The sequence below is a fragment of the Typopeltis vanoorti genome, chromosome 1 (assembly GCF_054136105.1).
Source record: "Typopeltis vanoorti isolate ZY-2024b chromosome 1, IOZ_Tvanoo_1.0, whole genome shotgun sequence".
NCBI classification, from domain to species: domain Eukaryota; kingdom Metazoa; phylum Arthropoda; class Arachnida; order Uropygi; family Thelyphonidae; genus Typopeltis; species Typopeltis vanoorti.
In genome coordinates, this window is record NC_143549.1 from 124925373 (window position 1) to 124947004 (window position 21632).

The 21632-nt window shown below is 33.0% G+C and overlaps 1 protein-coding gene across 3 annotated transcripts in view; it reads left to right on the top strand.

Moving 5' to 3' along the window:
• Positions 1–21632, top strand: part of LOC150110390 (uncharacterized) — a 100854-nt gene that overhangs the window by 34007 nt on the left and 45215 nt on the right. The window contains exon 1 of one of the 3 annotated variants that reach the window (XM_090393468.1): positions 14071–14105. The exons of the other annotated variants lie outside the window; for them this stretch is intronic. The gene's annotated coding sequence lies outside the window, so the exon portion shown is untranslated. Of the gene's footprint in view, positions 1–14070; positions 14106–21632 lie in introns of those variants that run through there. 3 annotated transcript variants of the gene reach the window in all.

Consider the following 21632-nt stretch of genomic DNA (forward strand, 5'->3'; position numbering starts at 1 on the left):
GTCAGAGGTCATATCAACTCTATATCAGCTAAAAAAAAGTATCTATGTACTTCATTGGCGCTTGTACGAGAAAGGATTCAATACACGAGATACAAACTAAATAAAAGTGATATTAATTGCAGTAAATTCTTTGATGAAATTTCTAATAATTTAGAAGCTCTGTATTACTTAACCTTCGCATTTCTAAGCCTGACTCCCACTGAAGAGACCTCAATAAAGATCGAAACCGGTATGGGCAGTGGCCCCTTGCCTTTAATGAATAGCATCATACATCTCCTCAAGGAGATGGGCTTTGCATTAAGGGTAAATATTAAGAATAGTAATCAGAGCTTATACCACATTTAACACGAGTTGCCTAGACTTGCACCACCTTGTGGCTCAGTTAGACTCACACTACGTGCAGGCACAAACTTGACTTATTTGTATGTTTGCTTACTTGGGAAATGGAGTAAAACCAGCTTTAAAATAGCTTGGTATCTTTAACATGTATTATACCCAAGGTAAAAAACTTTCTACACATATATATCGCTCTGTTTGTTATATGAAAAAGTGTTTTCTTCATCATACGGCTATTTACATTTGCACTATTCACATATTATATTTTCGGTTTAGTATTATTATCGGTGAAGGTATTTTGACTTTGAGTTAATTGTAGAGATTGGCTCATGATGATGATGATAATAATAATAAATTTTTGTTATTCACAATTCGTGCAATACATTCTTAATATGAAAGTAACATGGTCTGCACTTAATGAATGAACTATTACCCTGAAAATGGAAAACATCACCACAAGAATGTATTGCCAAAAATTTCGGTCAGGAGAAGAATCAGAAGGTACTTGCAGAATCATTTAACTACGCATTCACAAAGAACATCATACAACTCGAAAAAAGGTACTTTCCCTTTTAGGCCCAACACAAAGCAATTTACCCAAGTTCAACAGCAAACCATATACTTTCCTTCTGTATTTATATTGGAGGATGCTATCTCACAATTAAAACAAAATATCAGTCCAGGAATTGACAGAATTAGACGCATACACATTATATCCCATTTTGAACAAATAAATCCTGTATTTCTGACTTGTGAACACGATATTCGACACTGGGGCTTTTTCCAAAATAAATAAAAACTGCGATAGTTACACCTATCTACAAACACGGAAAAAGAAATGATGTTCACAACTATAGACCTATAGTTAATTTGGCTGTCATCTAAAAACTTCTTGAAAAAGTATTACATACAAGACTACAAAATTACTTACAGTAATATAGCATCATCTCACGAAAGAAGTATGGTTTCCAGAAAACGAAGAGCACAACCATGATATTAGGGGGACATCTATTGATGAAAACAAATGTGCTGTATTCATACTCCTTGATCTTGCCAAAGCGTTTGATACACTTGACCATAAAATGCTGCAAAAAAAAAAAAACTTTACTCAGTCGGAATAAGAAGGACAATGCATACGTGGCTTAGGAATTATCTCAGAATAGAACTCAACTATCAAAAATAGGCACATATCACAACAGGTAAATATAAATGCAAAACCATTATACCTCCGTATGAGACCGGCTAACTCACCTTTTAGTGAAAAGATACCAGATAAAACTACTTCACATCATGGAACTGAAATCGAGCCCAGTTCTTTCCATCCAAAAGGCTTCGTTTATACTGAGTGTGCTATGGGGGAGCTCACCATTATTATAGTTGTTATTAACATTGCTATTGGCACCGAACTTCAAAGAGACTACAAATGAGCTAACCGTATAAATGTAAATAACTTGAATGATAATAATCATCTCTCTGTGAAACGAATATTTATGAAATAAAAAGGAATCCATATATTATATATATATATATATATATATATATATATATATATATATATATATATATATATATATATATATATATATATATATATATATATATATATATATATATATATATATATATATATATATATATATATCAGACCTGACCTCAGAGCTGAAGTATTTTCAGGTCTGAGGAAACTCGTGGTAAAGGTGGCATAAGCTCTGATCACTCGCCTTAGTATCTCCCATAATGCAAAGCACATCTCCTTGTGGACATGTATAATGCTATGCATTAAGGAAGGGCTACTACTCAGACCAGTTTCGATTTTTATTGAGGTCTTGTCAGTGGGAACCAGATCCTGAGGTGGTGATACCAAGGTTGAAGTAATGCAGAAGTTATAATTTTTACCTATACGAGTTGCCACAAGGTGCGGTGACCTTATTAAATAAAAATCTCAGGATGAGAGAAAGATGTAGAAAGGTTTTTACCTTGGGTGTACTATACGTTAACTACTTATGCCAACTTTACCACGAATTGCCTCAGACCTGAAAATACTTCAAGGAAAACTTGGCTTACTTGCTTGTTTCTTACTTTGGAAAAAAGGATTAAAACCAAGTTTATAAAATTTCTTGATATCTTTAACGTATAGTATAACCAAGGTAAAAAATCTTTCTACACCTTTCTCTCATCCTGAGATTTTTATTCAGTGAGGTCAAAACACCTTATGGCAACTCGCATATGTAAAATTTATAAGTCCTGCATTACTTCAACCTTGGTGTCACCACTTCAGGGTGTGGCTCCCACTGACGAGACCTCAATAAAGGTCGAAACTGCTCTGGGTAGTGGCCCTACCCTTAATGCATAGCATTATACATGTCCGCAAGCAGATGTGCTTTGCCTTATGGGAAATACTAAACTAAGTGATCAGAGCTTATGCCATCTTTTCCACGAGTTGCCTCAGTACTGAAAATACTTCAACCGGAAACGTGGCTTATTTGCTTGTTTGCTTACTTGGGAAAAAAGGATTAAAACCAAGTTTATAAAAGTTCTTGGTATCTTTAACGTATATTATACCCAAGGTAAAACTTTCCACACACACACACACACACACACACACACACACACACACACACACACACATATATATATATATATATATATATATATATATATATATATATATATATATATATATATATATATATATATATACGATTGACGATATCAACATACGGGCTCCCATATTCATATACATCAGTAGTAATAACGTCAAAATTGCCGATCACTACTTTGTCTCAACTTCGTTTCATTATGTCACCTTCCCCGCATCCTAACACCACAAAACTCGACAAAAATCGATCATAACAGAGATTATTGACGATAACCTTCTAAAATATACATACTGGAATTGCCTACTTAAAACAAATGAGACTTAATTTTCCTTTATAGTATTACTGTAAAGGAAAATCTATGGAAAAAAACAAAAAAATTCATCCAGTAATACTAAACTACAGATATTATATAAAAACACAAGAAATCGTCTAATAACAAAAATTCGTTCGGCAAAAAGAGGCTACCACTACCAAATATTTATGGAATATAAAGAAAATATGAATAAAACATGAGCTAAACTTAACGAATGACTAACTAGAAAAAAAAAAAAAAACTTCACTACAAGATTTGGTCTGAAAAAGCTTTGGTCAGTATATGAACTAAAAGGAATTAGCAGACCTATTCACCTACTCCCTCACAAACAATATCACATAAATCAAAAAAGATAACCTACCAACGATCGACAAAAATTTTCCTGCACAAAATCAACCGAAAACCATGTATTTTCAACCAGTAACAAAACAGGAACTGAAGGAAACGCTAATCGACACTGATATTATTCCAGAATAACAAAAAACTGCAATAACACGGCAATTTACAAACAAGATAAAAGAAACGATTCACAGAACTATTGAATAACAACCACCCTACCAGTCATCTCCAAAATTCTTGAAAAAATAAGACACAGTATACTACAGAACTATTTAAAAAACTACAACATTATATCGCAAAACCAATCCGACTTCCAGAAAACAAAAACCACCATCACCTTATTAGAAGATATTGCCGACGCTCTAAACATAGCTCTCGATAAAAATAAGTTTGCTGACTTTATACCTATTGACTTAAGCTTTTGATACACTTTAACATGATGTAGCGCTGACCAAACTACATTAAATCGGAATAAGAGGAACACTGTATACCTGGTTCAGGAACTATCCCTCAATCAGAACACAAGTGACAAAAATGTTCGCAGATTACAGCCGGGTTATACCGATAAAACAAAGAGCCCATACGGCGCTATATTATTACCTACAATGTCGCTACTGGCAGTCCATAAAGACATCAGCACCACTCTTTCCAGAGCACAACAAAACATAAATGAAATCACAACTCACTTCTACCAAAACCAATTATAATGAATAACAGCAAAAGACAGCTGTTATTTATACATATTACAATAATCATGCACCCCGCACCACTATCTCTACACTGTCACGATATCACTGCATTAAAAAAAAAAAATAGATGCCAATATCGCGAAATAACACCCGTGACACGTGCAAATTACTTTGGCCTTTACATAGATTGCCACTACAAATGGAAAAAACATATAGAATAACTATAAACTCCTCATCTTTGCAGCAAAACCTTTCCAAGTAAAAGACATGATTCTATATAACCAAAACTCCTATATCATGGTATCTGCAATTCGCTACGCAGGTACGGCATAACAATCCATGCTAACACATCAATCAGCCATCTTGCAAAAATAGAAACGGTACTTAGAAAAATTATTTCAACAGCGATTTGGAGGACTCATATACAACAGCCGATAATCGAACTCTATATAACGATACACAAAATCCAGAGCAAAAAAATCTGATAAACTATTTAATGCTACCAAAGAATAATTTCACAACACCTATCGTAGCAACACAGACACGTACTGCATAACAATATCCACCACAACTCTTTGCACAGCAAGATTCTTCAACAACACATACAGTTCTGCAGTGAGATCACATCTCGTACCCATGCTACTAAACACCTAGTATATAAAGCAGGTATATATATATATATATATATATATATATATACCTATTTTTCATTTAACAAACCACCAGCTATAAGTACGTCAAGTTTGCGCCTGCACGTTGTGCAAGTCTGAGGCAACTCGTGGTAAAGGTGGTATAAGCTCTGATCACTATTCTTAGTATTTACCCCTAATGCAAAGCACATCTCCGCAAGGAGATGTATGACGCCATGCATTAAAGGCAAGGGCCACTAAACAGACTGATTTCCACCATTGTATAGGTGAAGCGAGCTCTAAAAATAAGACGACCCCGAAAGATCGCAAAACTCAGCATTGTTCAACTCAGTGACAAGCTCACCTCATCAGTGATGGGGTGAGTTGGCTCAGACGTTCTCATTGCAGAAGTTATAATTGGCTGAGATATTCTATAATTATTATATTAGATATTTTAACTCATTGGCTGAGAAATTCTTCTCAGCCAGTGCTGAGAAGAACGTCTCAGCATTGACTCTACCCAGTGGCAGGCTCACCCCACCACCAAGCAGCAGAGCCATAATCTCAGCGGTGGCCCACTCAGAGACAGGCAAAAACTTACCCCCAATAGAGCCTCTCAAATCAGAGCTAGAGCCCCACTGGTTTCGACCTTTATTGAGGTCTCATCTGTGGGAGCCAGGCTTAGAAATACCAAGGTTTAAGTAATACAGAGCTTATAAATTTTACCAAAACAAGTTTCCATAGGGTGCTTTGACCTTATTAAATAAACATCTCACGATGAGAGATAGATGTAGAAAGTTTTTTTTTTTCACCTTTATCACTAGTTGCCTCAGACTTGCACGACGTGCAGGCGCAAATTTGACTTACCTGTATGTTTGCTTACTTGGGAAATAGGATTAAAACCAGGTTTATATATTATATTTATAAAATAAAACCAGGTTTATATATATATATATAATAAAATCTAAATTGCAGCATGCAATCATATCAACTACCTTTTGTAATTGTGAACTATATTTGCGAATGATTAGTGTGATCCTTATTATTTTGTTACATGAATTCGACATTATAAAGATATTACAAGTAAAAAGTGTAACATAAGAAATTATAACACTGTTGTCTAAATATCATAAAATATGTCATTCCCTAAGAGGTAATGAAAAGTGAAATTAAGGTGATGTACGAATTTGTACACATGGTTAGTACAGAATTGGAAACTTGTAAATGGTAAAGTTTCCTTGTTCATTATTGCTCTCGAAGTTTCTAAAATTATTATTGTGAAAAGTGAAATTAATGCTTTTAACATAATATATTGCATGCTAATAAGGAAGTAACTGTTAATGTGAATTGGGAGGGCTCACATACAACAGGCAAAAAGATACACGAAATGAATAAAAATAAATTGTAAAATTATAATGTAAATGACAAACTGCAAAAATAGCTTTTTTAATCGTTTGATGTAAAACTTTAACTGTAAACTGTTTTTGTTAGGATTACTATTAATTTTCGCGTTACTTATAGTATTATATTGTCGTAATCATAATAATATCATGTGGCGAAATGTATCCCACACTCATGTAATTTCTTTGAAAGTTAATAAATTGTGATTTAAAATATATATATATATATATTTTTTTTACTCAATAAACACAGCGTTTCATCCGAATAACATGGAATTTCTTCATTTATAAAAACGAAGAAGGCACTTATACAACAATCTCATCATCATCATCATCAAATTCCTGACATGTACCCTCAAGGGGTGTACAGAATATTATGATAGTACTACATGAAAATTGTATATCTTTACTAGCTTCCTACCTACAATTTTCCTCCAAATCAATCTGTTACCCTTCAAGACTCCAACATTATCAGAACTTATAAGGAACTTTTTGCCATATCAATCCACCCATGTCATCTTAGTCCGCCTCTGTTTTTTTTTTTTTCTGCCAACCTGGCAGAGAATACTTGTTTTGCTAATCTTTCCCCTTCCATTCTTTATGTGACCATTATACAAGAATCGGATTATTTAAAAAATCTTTTAAATTACGAGTTGGGTTGTTGCACTCTTTGTATGTGTGTTTAAGCCTGCATGTACATGTGCATGGCTAGCTATGGCAAGGAAGTATCCAGCGAGTTGATATTCGTGTTCATATTTAAGTGCTTAGGATCAAATGCTATTTCTAAGGATTTCCAAATATTCCTCTCCATTATATCATAGTAATAGAGTCTTATCATATAACACTTAATGTCTCATTTCCGAGGCGTCCTGTGCGTCAGCTGAAGAGTACATGTAATAGCAAAGCTGCAACCTCACTCCTTTGTTATTTAGGGAATTAAGTTCTTGATGGAGTTCGGATGCTTTGATTAGATTACGTTGCTTTTCAGTTAGTACAATAACACTGTTCTAACATTTATTCAACTGCTGTATTATTAAATTTGGTAATCCTCATACTCGCTAAACGTTTTTGTTATCTGTTCGTTGTGTTTGTCGAAAAGTTCCTGGAAAGCTGCTATTAGGCTAGTTGTTATAGTTTCTAAACTGTTTTCTAGTAGTAAATATAAATCTTTTATATTTACTACTAGAAATCAGCTTCTCGTCTGATTCCTCCTCTGGTAAAATGGGTTTCTTTGTTAATTTATATCTTGTTCTGGGTAGCTGTATTTCTTATAATAAAGACACTTCCTTTCTTGCGGTTCGCTTTTATTTACGTTGCCAGGGTATTTCTGAAGGCTGTCGCATGGAAAGGGATGATTCATAAGGCCTTTTTTCACACCTTTATATTATTTCCATCATAAGACAGATCCTTCAGGAATTTATTACTTCATGACATTTTTCTCCCCTTGAGCAACTACCGCCCGACAGTAAAAAAATGGCAACTTCCCTTGTTTTTCCTCGTTGGTGACCGCAGTCCACTCCGATTACAACTCTGAGTACATAAAATTTGGATACTGCTTGGCAGATTTCGATGAATTATACCTAATTGTCTTCTGCGTGACAGTAGAATTATATTGCAATTCAAATTAAAAACTGGAGTAAAAAATACTTTAAAACTTAAAACGGGAGCATATATAATAATCTGCACGCATACTCTTCGGTGCACCAGCTAATAACAATAATGATAAGAATTTTAATATTTATAATTCATATGTAATATTTACAATATGTGCATGCATAGATATGTGCATAAAAGACTTGTTACATGCAAAATGATATATAAAAATCATCATCTTTGTCATCATGATCATCATCATCATCATAGTCATGTATATATAATAAGATTAATATAGAAATAAGATAGTATTTCTATATTAACTTATACTATGATGCATAAGTAAATACATCTGTCAGATAGATAGATAGAGAGAGAGAGAGAGAGAGAGAGAGAGAGAGAGAGAGAGAGAGAGAGAGAGAGAGAGAGAGAGAGAGAGAGATCATTATCATTATGGTTATTAACTTTTATACAGTTTACACACCATTGTATGTTCGAAGAGTTCCGTATTCACTGCTTAGTGAATAATAGGCAATATAACAATAATGGTAATTATGAGGATTAGTTGATTAAGCTGTGCTGAGGCTGACTAATCCCACCTTGAAGCTAGGATTAGCTTTTATGAAGAGAGTGAGATTAGAATTAATTGTTTATGTTATTAGCTAATTTTTGAGGATGAAATGTAGGCGTTGCATGCCATAATTCATATATATGATTTATAAAGAATATGAAGTGTTATCTGCTATATAATTAATAATTATATATAAAATATAAGTATAATTAAATATTTAATAATAATGATCATCACAATAAGAAATCTCAAGAAAATCTCGCAAATACAGCATAAACCAATTATTTTCTTTGTAAATAACTGTAATAGTAGGAAGCAGTTGCTAGTTTTTAAAAGATTAATGGAAATATTTGTGATTTTTTCCTCATGATGATATGAATACTTAATACACATAATGAAATATAAAGAAACTGCACGTTTATTTATATACTTTTCGTTTTTTTGCAGAACTCTTTTTAATGCTCAGTTTAAGGCAAATCAATGTCTATCCGGATAAGCGCATCATTAGTGCCCTTTAAAAATCCCTTTTTGTTTATAGGTCATTTGAGTTTTCTCCTTTTTAGCGCATTGCAGACTTGGTAATGCACTAATACAGGAAAATGATAACGTCGTATGAATTAGTAGGTGCTTTTCCTTTCTCTCTTGAATTCATAGAATTCAAGAGAGAATTCATTAATCTGTAAATATCATATCATTTTATTAAAATATATAATCTCTAACAACAGGGTGCATTTATTTGGATGACTCTATGTTTTGAGACTCGACGAGTCAGAGGCAACAGCCAGCCCTAAATCTCGAGTCGAACTATAAAAAAATTGCACAAACTATTTCCTTAGAAAAACTAAAAAAAAATAATGTGATCGTAAATAATTAAATAAAAATAAATGTTCTCAATCGCTCTTATTCTATAAAGTAAGTTGACGAGTATATTTAGTCCTAAGTAGCATTTGAAAACAGACTAAGGGATTGCCAGTTTCCACTGTTAATCATTCAAAAATAGCTGGCCAATAATTTTAACAGGCATTCAGGAAGGAGTTTATGCACAAAAATTTAGACAAAAACCCTGGATTGTCCTTGACGAAGAAACTTTGAAACTGAGTGCGAGCACATAAAATGCATTAGAATATCATCTTCCAATGTCTGAATGCACAACAACAGTTGCTTAAAGTTGTCTAATCAATGCTTAGGAAAAATGAAGAAAAAGAATGTCTTATTAAACGTTTGACCTCGTCAACTTCAATGCTTGAAAAATAGAGTTTTGTGTTTTCTCTCAAAAGAGACCTCAGTTCTTTATCTTTGATAAAGCTTTGATAATGAAGAGAGATATGATTTTAACTTAACAGCTATAACCAACTATCTGTTTTCAAACAGACTCCAACTTGTAGTATTTCCTGTCATGAACACGTCACTTCTACAGAGCAGACCTCAACTACCAAAAAATTCGGCATATTTTTTTTTTTCCTAAACAGGTTGCTTCACTTTTGGAAGCTACTCACTCTAGAATATGAAATCCCACCTCCCAACTGCTCTCACATTATGTCATTTGGTACTATATAACAATGACTTCTTTAAATATTTTTGTTGCAGTTAGGAAGAGTTTGGCTCACTTGGTTGATGACTCTTCCATTACAGACTACGTTAACCAGGTAGCTTCTGCACTTTGCCTTTTCTTCAGTATTTTCATTAGTACTGTTCTGGAGAAAACAACGATGCTCGTACTCATCGTGCGAAGCTCGTGGACGGGTATTGTGAAGTAAACTATTGTGTGTATGGAATGTGCATCCATGTCTCCTGACCTTTATCGTATGCAGTATGTCTGACAGGCTCTAGGTAGACGTGTTGTTCTCACTCCCACCCCTCCTCAAATCTTTGAGCAAATTAGGAAAGCTTTGCAGTGAGAGAGGTTTTTTTTTTGTTCTTGTTGTTACCAACTGAGCTCATGGACAACATTATAAACCGTATGAAATATCGTTGTGTGCACTTTATCGCTGTGAAGAATGACCACATTCGTTATTGAGAACATTTGGCAATCTCATTTTGACGTCTTGTTTTTGACCATTGTCGTCATGTACCCATTTTGTACTGAATTATACTATTTATTTAAAGTATTGTGAGTGTTTCTTTCACATCTCATATCGTTCTGCGTTTCATCTAATTGCATAAAAATTCACCAAAAAAGGTTTTGAGGTTCGTGATTTTTTCTCTTTGCTTGTTACTTTACGGAAACCAGTGCAGATAAGTTCTCTTTACAGATTCTTTTTACTAATAACGATTTAGTTCTAATAACTTACTTGTTGATATCTTTTTCCATTACTGTTTGATGGTGACTTTTATCTCTGAATAGAGATCAGCACCCTGCTTATTGAAACACTGAGGTGATTTCCTTCAATATACATATGATAATATTTAGAATCTATGGTTGCTAGGACTGTCCTAATATTTCTATTTTTTGCCTAAAAAATGTATACGTCCACAAGAACAGCAGAAAAAAAATAATTAATATTTTGTTTAATGAAATTTTACATGAAATTCTTCAGGTTTGGTGATTTACGTTTTGTTGTAAAAGCGTCTATCGCTGCCAATTTATCTTTCTTCTCGACTATAGCATTCTGGCGAACAACTACGAGAAACAAGGGAATATAATGGTACGTTCCATTCTAAATAACAGTGGTTGTGTGTAGTATCATATTAGTACTGGAGAGTTTCAGAGTTAATCGATTTCCTTAGAAGTATTGTCTTATATTCGTTTTTGGTATCCATCCGTTCATGTATCTGCAGCGAATGGAGCATGTAATAAGAAATGTGACCGAATTCATTAAAATGATACGTTAGTGGCAAAACCTACAAAATAGGAAGGCTAGTCACATAGTCTGATGGAACGATATGAAAACAACTTGGTAATGATGAAAATGAACTAGCCAAATAACTCCAGCCTCTAAGAAAAAAACACCTTTTTGCAAAATCATGAGCTCAAGACTTCTTTTCCAACATGACTATGGAAGTAACTCCAATGCCAAAGATATGGAAGGTTTTATTATTCTTCCTTATAATAGCTCCATTTCAATGGACCCTGCAAAACATCCTTAGAAAATATCCAGCCGGAGGATATTTTCTAAGGATGTAATCTTATCTTACCGGTTGGATCCTCGATACCGTCGCCTAAAATATACAGCGGTTTACCGACTGTGACGTGAATGCAGGACACCATACAACGAACAGATTGAGAAATCTCTTCAACATTCCATTCAGAAAAATATTAAAGATATTGATTACCAAAGAAACGAGGTGTCAGTTCTTTCATTAGATAGACTCTCTTCTGATGATCCATAAGACGCGTGAACACAGAGAAAGAGAGACATCAACTCTTATTGATTCCGAACTGTTACACCATGTTATGACAAAACCGAAAGAAAAAATTAAGAATCTTTGAAATGGTATTGGATACCAAACATTGGATCCCAAACAATACGTACCCCATTAAATGTATATCTGAACATTTTAAAAACATTACAATCCCCTATAATGCTTGTAACCTCCTGAGTTCAATGCAGATGTTGAAATGCTATGACCTATCAAAACCTGAGTTGTTACTAGCAGGTGAGAACAGGGCATTGCGTTGATAACACTATGGCTCACTTTTCAGTCATATTTTTTCACGTTTCAGGTGTCGGATATGTTCTTCGATGCGTTATTCGGTAGATTTTTTCACCTTTACACAGTGTCCGAGATTGCAGAGTAAAATATTCCGGAATTAATTGCACAGAGCATGTGCAATTAATTCCGGAATATTTTACAGGACCATTTTAGGTTAAACCAGTCGAAGTTAGAATTGTATTAGGGATGAACAATGCTTTTGTTTAGTACTCAAGAATTCTGGCTTGCTTTTCTGAAACAGATCTAGTACACGAAAAAGAAACAAACAAACAACAACAACAAAAAAAAAATCTTCTCGTTGTAAGTATATGCTGAATTTTTTTTTTTTTTTTGACAAAAAGATGACTATAGATAGTGCTTAATCGTTATAGACAAGGTTTGTTAGCAATTGTCTTTGTTTAATCCCATCCCATCATTATTCATAGGTGAACTCGTGCTCTCAGTATTCAGATAATCCATAATTTTTGAAATTTGCAATGTCTGAAGGAGCATAGTGATACATTTTAGATTGCGTGTTGTCCGTATATGGAGATCTTACTCACTGGTGGGATTTAAATCTAAGAAAAGGAGTGATCACGTTGACTTGCGTTCAAGAGTAAACTTTATATAGGGATACTGGTTGATGGTATAGTCTAAATCCGTCAAGAGATTGTTAATTATGGCAACAAACTAAGACAACGTCACCAATATACCTTTTTTCAATCTTAGGGATGGAATGGATATTCTTCCAAGTCTTTTTATCGGAAATAAGTATATGCCTAGTTTTTGGTTTTGTTTAATTATAGTGCCTTATAATTGACGTATAGATACAATATGCGACATTTAAGAAAGATAATGAGTTTTTAGTGAACTTATCTTGTAGTTAAGTAAAAATACTGGCAGCAGGATTGTAATTTTCCGAGACTTTATCAATCTGACATCAAAAGCTGATTGAAAAATACATTACGGGTTCTGTAAAATAAAGCAGAATTACAAATTTAAAAATACAAAGCAGGCTTACAAATTTTAAAAATCACATACTTGAAGACATTATTTTCCCGAATCTTTTAATTTAAAGTTATAGAAGTACATGGTCACTGTATTTCTAAAATAAAACTGAGAAAAATCTCGTTTAGATAATAAATAAACAAAAGGAAAAAAAAATTCTTGTAAAAATCACAGTGTATCTCGTGCAATATCTCGTGCTGGTTCCATATCGGTTCCATTGCGATATGGATATGGAACCGTTTCGGTTTCATATCCACATCGCAACTTAAAATTAATCCTAATGGACTCAATAAAAATAAGAATAAGAATATTAATAACAAAAATAACAGAAACTAAAATGGAACAGACATTACTTAAACCAGTTTTCTCTACCAGTAGTGTAGCAATGTTGTGACATTGGGACATTTGCCAAGGATCCCGCTGCCAGAAGGACGCCAGTAACAGTGGATATTTTATTAATTATCAAAATTGACATAATAAAAATTTTAATAAAGCATTGATAAGAATATGCCAAGGGTACCGAAACCTAACTTCCCTACAGATGAATCGTGACATTAAATAGTTTTTTTGTTCTTTTTTTAACATTAGCGAAAGCTATTATTAATAAGTAGTGAAACGATTAAGGAATTATGCAAATATTTAATTATTTGTTTTCATATTTTGATAAATATTTGGCAACATTCGTTTAAAAAAAAATCAATAAAGGTATAATGAGAATATATAAATCGCACCTTGGTTATTTACATTTTGTGCAGAAGTTCTTGTGACACGTTGCCCTTTTTTTTTTCTTCGAATCTACTAACACCAGGAAATGATAGCAGTTTTATGAATATGCAGGAGAACTTGCTTATCTGCCTTCATATTATGAATTGTGACCTTGATTTGTGCAGCTACTTTTTCTGGATCGAAGTATTTAATCCCAGTCAACGCAATCACATATGCATAAAGTTGGGAAAGATAGATCGTCCTCATTAGTATTGTGGAACATCTAAAGGTAATTTATTTCAAGCTATATGATTATATAAGATATGGGTTTTCCATTATAGATATTTGTTCAAAGAGGACACATGAAGTGCAATTTTTAAAAGAATATTTTTAATTAAATATGAAGAAATATATCAAAAAAGAGGGGTAAAAGTTGTTGGTTTTAGCACTTCTTGGGTTTAATTTTATAAAGAATACTGATATGCAGTCATTTTACGATTTATTGATTGTATATATACATATATATTTATGTATTTATTTATTCCAATACCAAAGCGTCTTTGATAACGAATGTTTTAGGATAACCTAAATGAAAATGTGCAAAATCGCAGTATACCACAGGTATATAATATGCAGTCTGCACTTATGGTGCCTTATCCTAAATTGCTTAGTAGCTTAACTTTAGTGACATTTGGAAGATAAATAAGGGTTCATATGAATTGCTTCTCCAAACTAAATATCATGTCTAATCTTGAGTTTTAAATAAAAAGTGCTGAAAGACCGCAGTTCAAAGAAGGGATAAGATACGTGTATTATACCTAATATTCACTTTTCTTTGAGTTGATTCTATAATAGTAGTAGCATTACCTAAAAAAAGCATAGCTATGGTGAAAAATTCAGATCTGTTGTGTCTCTGTAGGACTTGTGGGACTGAATTGACTAACAATCTTCCCCATTTAGACGAAATGCTTATATAATAATAATAATAATAATAATAAACGAAATGCTATCTCCCTAAGGATAGTCTCTTTTACATATAGCGATGCACATAGAGTTAGCAATATACAGTCTATACTTAATATACCTACCTCTTTTTGAAACGTATTTCTTCTGGAACAAGCTATTGCATTTTTCAGGTTGGTTTGCAAAATGAAGAATATATTAATTAGGAAGAGGTGTGCAAGTTAAAAAGAATTATGTGCAAGATGTCTTACAAATTTTCAATTTTTGGAAATTATTTCAGAAATACAATATGGTAGGAATGTAAGCACAATCAGTTTAGGTAATGAGCTTTGGTTGTAATTACCTGGGTTCGAATCTCAACTAGGATTCGAAGAGCCTTTATCTAGGCTTTTCATCTGAATGTGAGTTAGCAGTTCTCATACGGAGTTGGAGGGTTTCATTGGCATATGCACTAGCTTAACTACAGTTTTATTCTTCTATATAACACCATTATGAACAGTGTAGCACCCGCAGATATTCAGACACAGAAACTGGTTTGAGCATTGCATTAGTCCTTATTTCGTGTAATTCGAATGAAGTATAGTACGATGTTAGCCCAAGCGAGAACATAAAATAGGAAGAAAGAAGGGAAAGATGTATCCAATTTAGATGTAATAAAGCAGTAAGTTAAATGTAATTTTGAGCACTAAAAATAATCATAAAACTAAATTAATGGCATAAGTAACAATAATGTAATTTATTTAAATAAAAATAATAATAAAAATGAGTAAATACGAAAATAAAATGGCTCTTGAAAACCGGAAAGCTCAAAGTGAAATAAGATACTCTATTTAGTTAACAATAAAACAAAACGTCACTTACTCATCATTAGCAAAATGCAAATAACAGTAAATGCTAATAACAAATTATTAATGAAAAAACTATCAGAAGTACTTTAAATCGAAAGAAATTTAGGATAACGAATTATAGTGTCTTTCCACTATTCTGTTTTTACGAAAAACAGAAAAGTGGAAAGACACTATAATATAAGTATTAGAATGAGACCTGAAGTAATATTTCTTCTCCGATGCCGATTTTTGCAAACGCACACAAAATTTAATTGCATAACTCTGTTCCAAGTACGCTTCCCTTTCGAAGACTGGTAGTGCCTCGTAGTCGCTCCGAAACAAGCTTGCGTTTAGTCAAGTGAAACTCTGGCATATCAGCCCGTATACGCCATCTATCAACCTCTTTTTTTAATACAGACAGCAACATTTTTTTATTCCACAGAAATTAATATTGTGATGAGTGGTTTCGCCACAGTAAAATTAGTCTTATTACTTATTGAACAGCCCACGTAAATGAAAAATAAAGTCATTATTGAAAATAATTCCTTTACCCGTTAACCACAATATTAATTAAAGAAAATCGGAACACACCACATGAATTTAAAATAAGTTTTTCTTTCTACTGAGAGTAACTATTGATATCAATACCTATTTCCACCTTCATTACCGTCCATTATGGACCAAATACGCATCCGCATACGCTTCGCATCCATCATATATTTCAATGCAATTTCAATGGTATTAAAATTTTAATAAGCACTTCGCATCCATGATAACTTAAACGTCTGCCGGTAGCGTGGTTAGAGCCATGAACATCCTGTAATACAGATATTTTTCTAATTCCTATGAAAATATTCGACAGCGATATGTAATAATTTCCTTACGCAAAACAACGCATTATGGCTTCATTAAATTATCGGAAAAAGAAAAAAAAACAAGGAATAAGTAATAATATTTAGTTAGGCCATATATAATTCAGCCTGAATATATTACAAGTCATCATAAGTGGCGACAATACTTAATTACAAATTAGAATGCGAACAATGGATTGATTTGAAAAAGTAAGAGCCGCATGATGTTATACCTAAAACAACGCAATGGGGTAAATGAAGAAATATTGCAATATTAATTATTCATTAGCTATTTAAAAATACTGCTGTATGATTGAAATAAGACTTTCCAATAATTTAGATACAGAAACGCAATCGTTCCCATTTAAGTTCGAACGGTGAAGAGGCCTCAAAGCTTTCTTTAATAAGTATTCAAATTTATACCGATGTCAATGAAGTAAACGTGTTTCATTTCAATGGATTTTGCTCAGATTTTGCAGATTTACTGTTATTAATATAAGGCTGGTGCTCTTGTGTTATAATTTCCACAGAGCATCCAGTTTGTTAAAAGACAATGAGAGTCACAAGGAACACGATAGACACCAATGAGAGCTAGATGCGATTGTTTATCTTTTGAAGATGGAAAATGTTGAAAACTTGATAATAGGAAGAAAAATGATCATTAAATGTATTTCTTAAAAATTCTGGAAATGGGTTATGAGATACCAGAAATGTATGAGATTGGAACTCGATGTACTGTTTCCTTATTATTTGATTTATGTTATAGGAATTAAAAAGCTGTTGTGTGGTCCTTTCTGAGAAGCCATTGAGTTTCATATATTGTTTGATGTTTAGGAGTTCCTGCTGTGATATGAGGTGCAGAACAATTAGTATGATCATGTCGCAATAAAGTTTTCATAATTACAGTCTTGTGTGATGAATATTGATCAGGCTGTTGAATCTAGATTCAACATCAAGTGAAAGTAGACTTTAGATAAACGGAAGTAATTAATTCGTCTGATGGTGAGCGAAGTATTATTGTTGAACAGTTGTATTTTTCAATTTTCATAATAAATTTAATTCGTGGTTGTAGATTGTTTATTTTATATAACTATTTATCGCCACTGTTAATAACTTGTAATATTCATACTCGATTATACGGTTTACGTAAATATTATTACACATCCCTTGCCTTTTTTCATGATAATTTGAAGAAATTGCTCATGACACAAGTACACTGGTGTCCAAAAAAACCGAAGGACCAACACTAATTCTAAAGATTACAGCCCGCAAATTCAGATGAAACAGCTTGTTGCAATTTGTATTACGGAGGATTTCGAGTAGAAAGTGGGTGAAATTTAAAAGTTTCGAATAGTGCACAAAGGGGTCACGTGGTACACTCAATAAGATAAAAAGAAAAAACTGCGCTAAGCGAATTGCGTTTGAAGGAATTCGTAAAACAATATAGTGGCAAACACTGGTCTCAAATATGATGATTTCACTCAGGGACGAATTATTGGAAAACTTAAGAAGGCCGCGGAATTACAGATATTGGCAGAGATTTTGTCATCTCATATAACTGCTTGGCATTAGGGTTTTGGTCAGTGTTTCAACCCAGTGGAATATATTCCAGTTCGACTTCGTTCTACCAAGTAGCACCAAGACAGATTTTTGGTTATAACAGCAAAACGTAATCGATGCACCACAGCAGGTCTGCTTCCAAGTCGGCTATTTTGGGACCTAATAGAGAGACGCATTGCTGCTCGAAATTTCCCTCGAGAAAACAAACAAGTTCTTATCCTTGCTGTGAACGAGTAGTTTATCAGTTTGCGTGAAGAACGTCTTAATCACTTGGTTCTAAGCTTGCTAGGACGCTGTGAGAGCTCAATCGTAAATTGAGGCGGACATATTCCACACCGAAATGTCTCTCCACATAGTTTTCTATAATCACGGTACACTTTTTGTGATATAATTATTTTATTTTGTAAGCTTCATATTCTAGTACAAAATCATATGTGTAACCTATGAGCAAAAACTCGTCCAGGTTACGATAGGCATAAAATTACAAAACGTTATGTAATGCATTATCATTATATACACATATATACATCCATATAATCCACATTATATATTATTATAACATAATAATATAATCGCAGGAGACATGTAATATGTACAGAGAAAGTTGCATAACATTAATTAGGAACAAAAATAAACTAGCATTTAAATTTTTTACATTTTACACCTGAAACTGGATCTTTTCAATACCAATATGCAATAACCAATCATTTATATTATTATTCTGAACAGAGCTTCTTCATTTCTCTGTGAAAATAAATATTCTTTTATTCGAGTTTTTTTATTTGTGTGGGTTAGTTTCATTTCTTATTGTTACAGGTAGTGTGGTGAATAATTCTGGTGCTAAATAAGTATAATGTTTGTGTATTGCTTCTTTATTTGCTTTAGGAACTATAATTTTAGGCCGTTATGTCTACTAAGGAAATCTTGTTTGATATTTACGTATTCGTTGCCTTTTTTTTTATGACGAGCAGTACCCTATAGGCGTCTAAATATCTAAGAGATAGTATGTTTATTATGGTGTATTTATCATACATTGCAGTATCCTTGTATTTGTTTCTAGTTAAGATTTGAATTACTTTATTCGGAGTCGAAACTAAAGGTTTCAGCGCACTGCGATAGATTCCTCCCCAACTTAATACACCATATTGTAGTGTGCTTTGAATCCAGGCAGATTATAATATTTTTAGCATATTTAAATTTATTAATCTATTTAGGTAGTAAATAACATAATCATCAGCAACATAATCCTTATTATATTTACGGCATCGGCAATATTCGGTTTCCAGCATAAATTTCTACCAATTTTTAATCCCAAGTAAATTATTACACTGACTTTTTCTATTTACTCACAGTTGCAATTAGAATTTGTCCTGCAATTTCAATCATCCAAAATTAATTATGCAGTGAAGTTCATTTTGCATGTTGTATTCGCAAGTTAAAATTTACATATTTAGTTTTTGCTAAATATGTAAAGTTGCTCCTAAGACAGTTCCTTGTGGCACACCGCAGCCTACTGTTTTGGAGCTGCTATAGCCGTTGTTTATTTTTACAAATGATCTGGCATTAAATAATTTTTGAACCAGTTTAGGGAAGTACCTCGTATTCGAAAGACTTCTACTTTTTTTTTTTTAATTAAAATTTCATGTCATATAGTGTCAAAAGCTTTCTGTATATCTAGAAATACTGCTAATGTTAGTTTATGTTCATCAAGGGAGGCATAAACTGTGTTTGTGAAGTTCGGTAAAGCATGTTCTGTGCTAAACGTTTGCCTGCCTGAACCCCAAATTGATTCTTTGAAAAGTTGATTTTGTCCAAAAATTTCATGAGTCTAATTTTTACCAATTTCCCTAATATTTTCGAAAAGACCAGTAGAAGGGAGATCGGTCTGTAATTTGCAAGTTTTTTTTTCCTTTTTTTTATAAATGGGTACAACAGTCTTCTTAAAATCCGATGGAAACGTGCCTGTCATCAGTGATAAGTTAAAAATGCACATTAGGGGTTCCACAATGTACGGCTGCCATTCTTTCACAATGCTAGTGTAATACCATCGTATCCTGAAGATTTAGTTGTTTTTAGGCTAGCTGTAACGCTTGATTTTGTTTTCAAAAGTGGGGAAAAGATATATGGAGTTATCAAATGAGAGCGCAATTCTGAAGGGTGGTTTTAGCATTTTCCAGAATGCTTTCACTGACCGTAGCAAAGTGATTATTGAATTCTTCAGCTAATTGTCTGTCTTAATTTTCTCTATTCCTATCGATATCTTTAATTGTGGGGAGGGTTTATTTGCGTATATCTTTGCCGATTAATTTATTCAAAAACTTCTATTGTTTTCTGAGGTTTTTATTCGCATTTTAGGAATTAATTTCTGTAGTATTCGTTTCTACTTTCTTTTAATTTATGGTGTATTAGATTTCTATAATACTTGAGACTGTGTTCATAATATTGATTGTGCGGGTATTTTTTAAACTTTTTTACACTTTATCTCTAATTTTTAATACTACACAAAAATTAGAGATAAAGTGTATAAAAAAGTTTACAAAATACCCGCACAATCAATATTATGAACACAGTGTCAAGTACTATTGAAATCTAATACACCATAAATGTAATGTCTGATTTCCTGTGTAATTTAGGGCTTCGTTTCTTTCATTTTTTTCGATTATTTTAACTTTAATTGAGTCTTGTATTTTATTGTTTAAAATTGCAGTACATTTATAATATTTGTTTCGTCGTTATTTCTTCCCAAGAAACAGTGCTCAAGTTATGCTTCAATACCCTGGAGTCAATTGTTTTGTAGGGAATGTTTTGGGTTGTACTATCTCTGTGCTGTACTTGCAAATGCACTTTAATACCGATTGGAAAGTGATCCGCGAGAGTTTGGAGCAGAACTGCTGCTTGGATTTTGTTTCCACTAAACGTTCTCCTGAAAACATGATTTTTGAGTCCATGCATGGCAAGTAGATCTATATACTCTTGAGAGGAGCCACTATTCCTCAGCAAGTCAATATTCATATCCCCAATTATAAGAACATTGTGACTTCTGATATCATCTAGAACCGTGGTCTCCAAAGTGTGGTACGCCTAACCAAGGGGGTACGCGAGTCGATACGTAGGGGTACATCAAAAAAAGTTTCATATTGATAGGAAAAAAATTAAGTAATTAATTAAAGATAAAGAATGTGACTTTCTTTCATCAATTAAACACATATCTAATATAGACAAAGACGTTATAAATATCCTGTAAACTTAAATTTGCGAGTAGCGCACATTGGGCGACTTTGCACACATAATTGTCCGTGGAAAAGCTGTCATGTTTTTTAAAACTAGGGAGAAATCTCTTACTTCTTATCATTGCCATTGTTTGTAGAGCATCCTAGTGTTGACAAGCCTAACTAGAGAAGGAAAATTGCTTAATTATCCTGCTATACATGACACCACAGTTGTATTAATTATTTGACTATTAGTAGTAAGTTTAACGATTTTTTAGTATATATTGTTTCTGTGCAATTCCAACGCCTTTTTGGCTTACGTTTACGTTTACACTAGAAATAGTGAATTAATATTATCAAAATTGCTTACATTTTTTTTAAAAGTGTTTGACATTATCAATAGTAA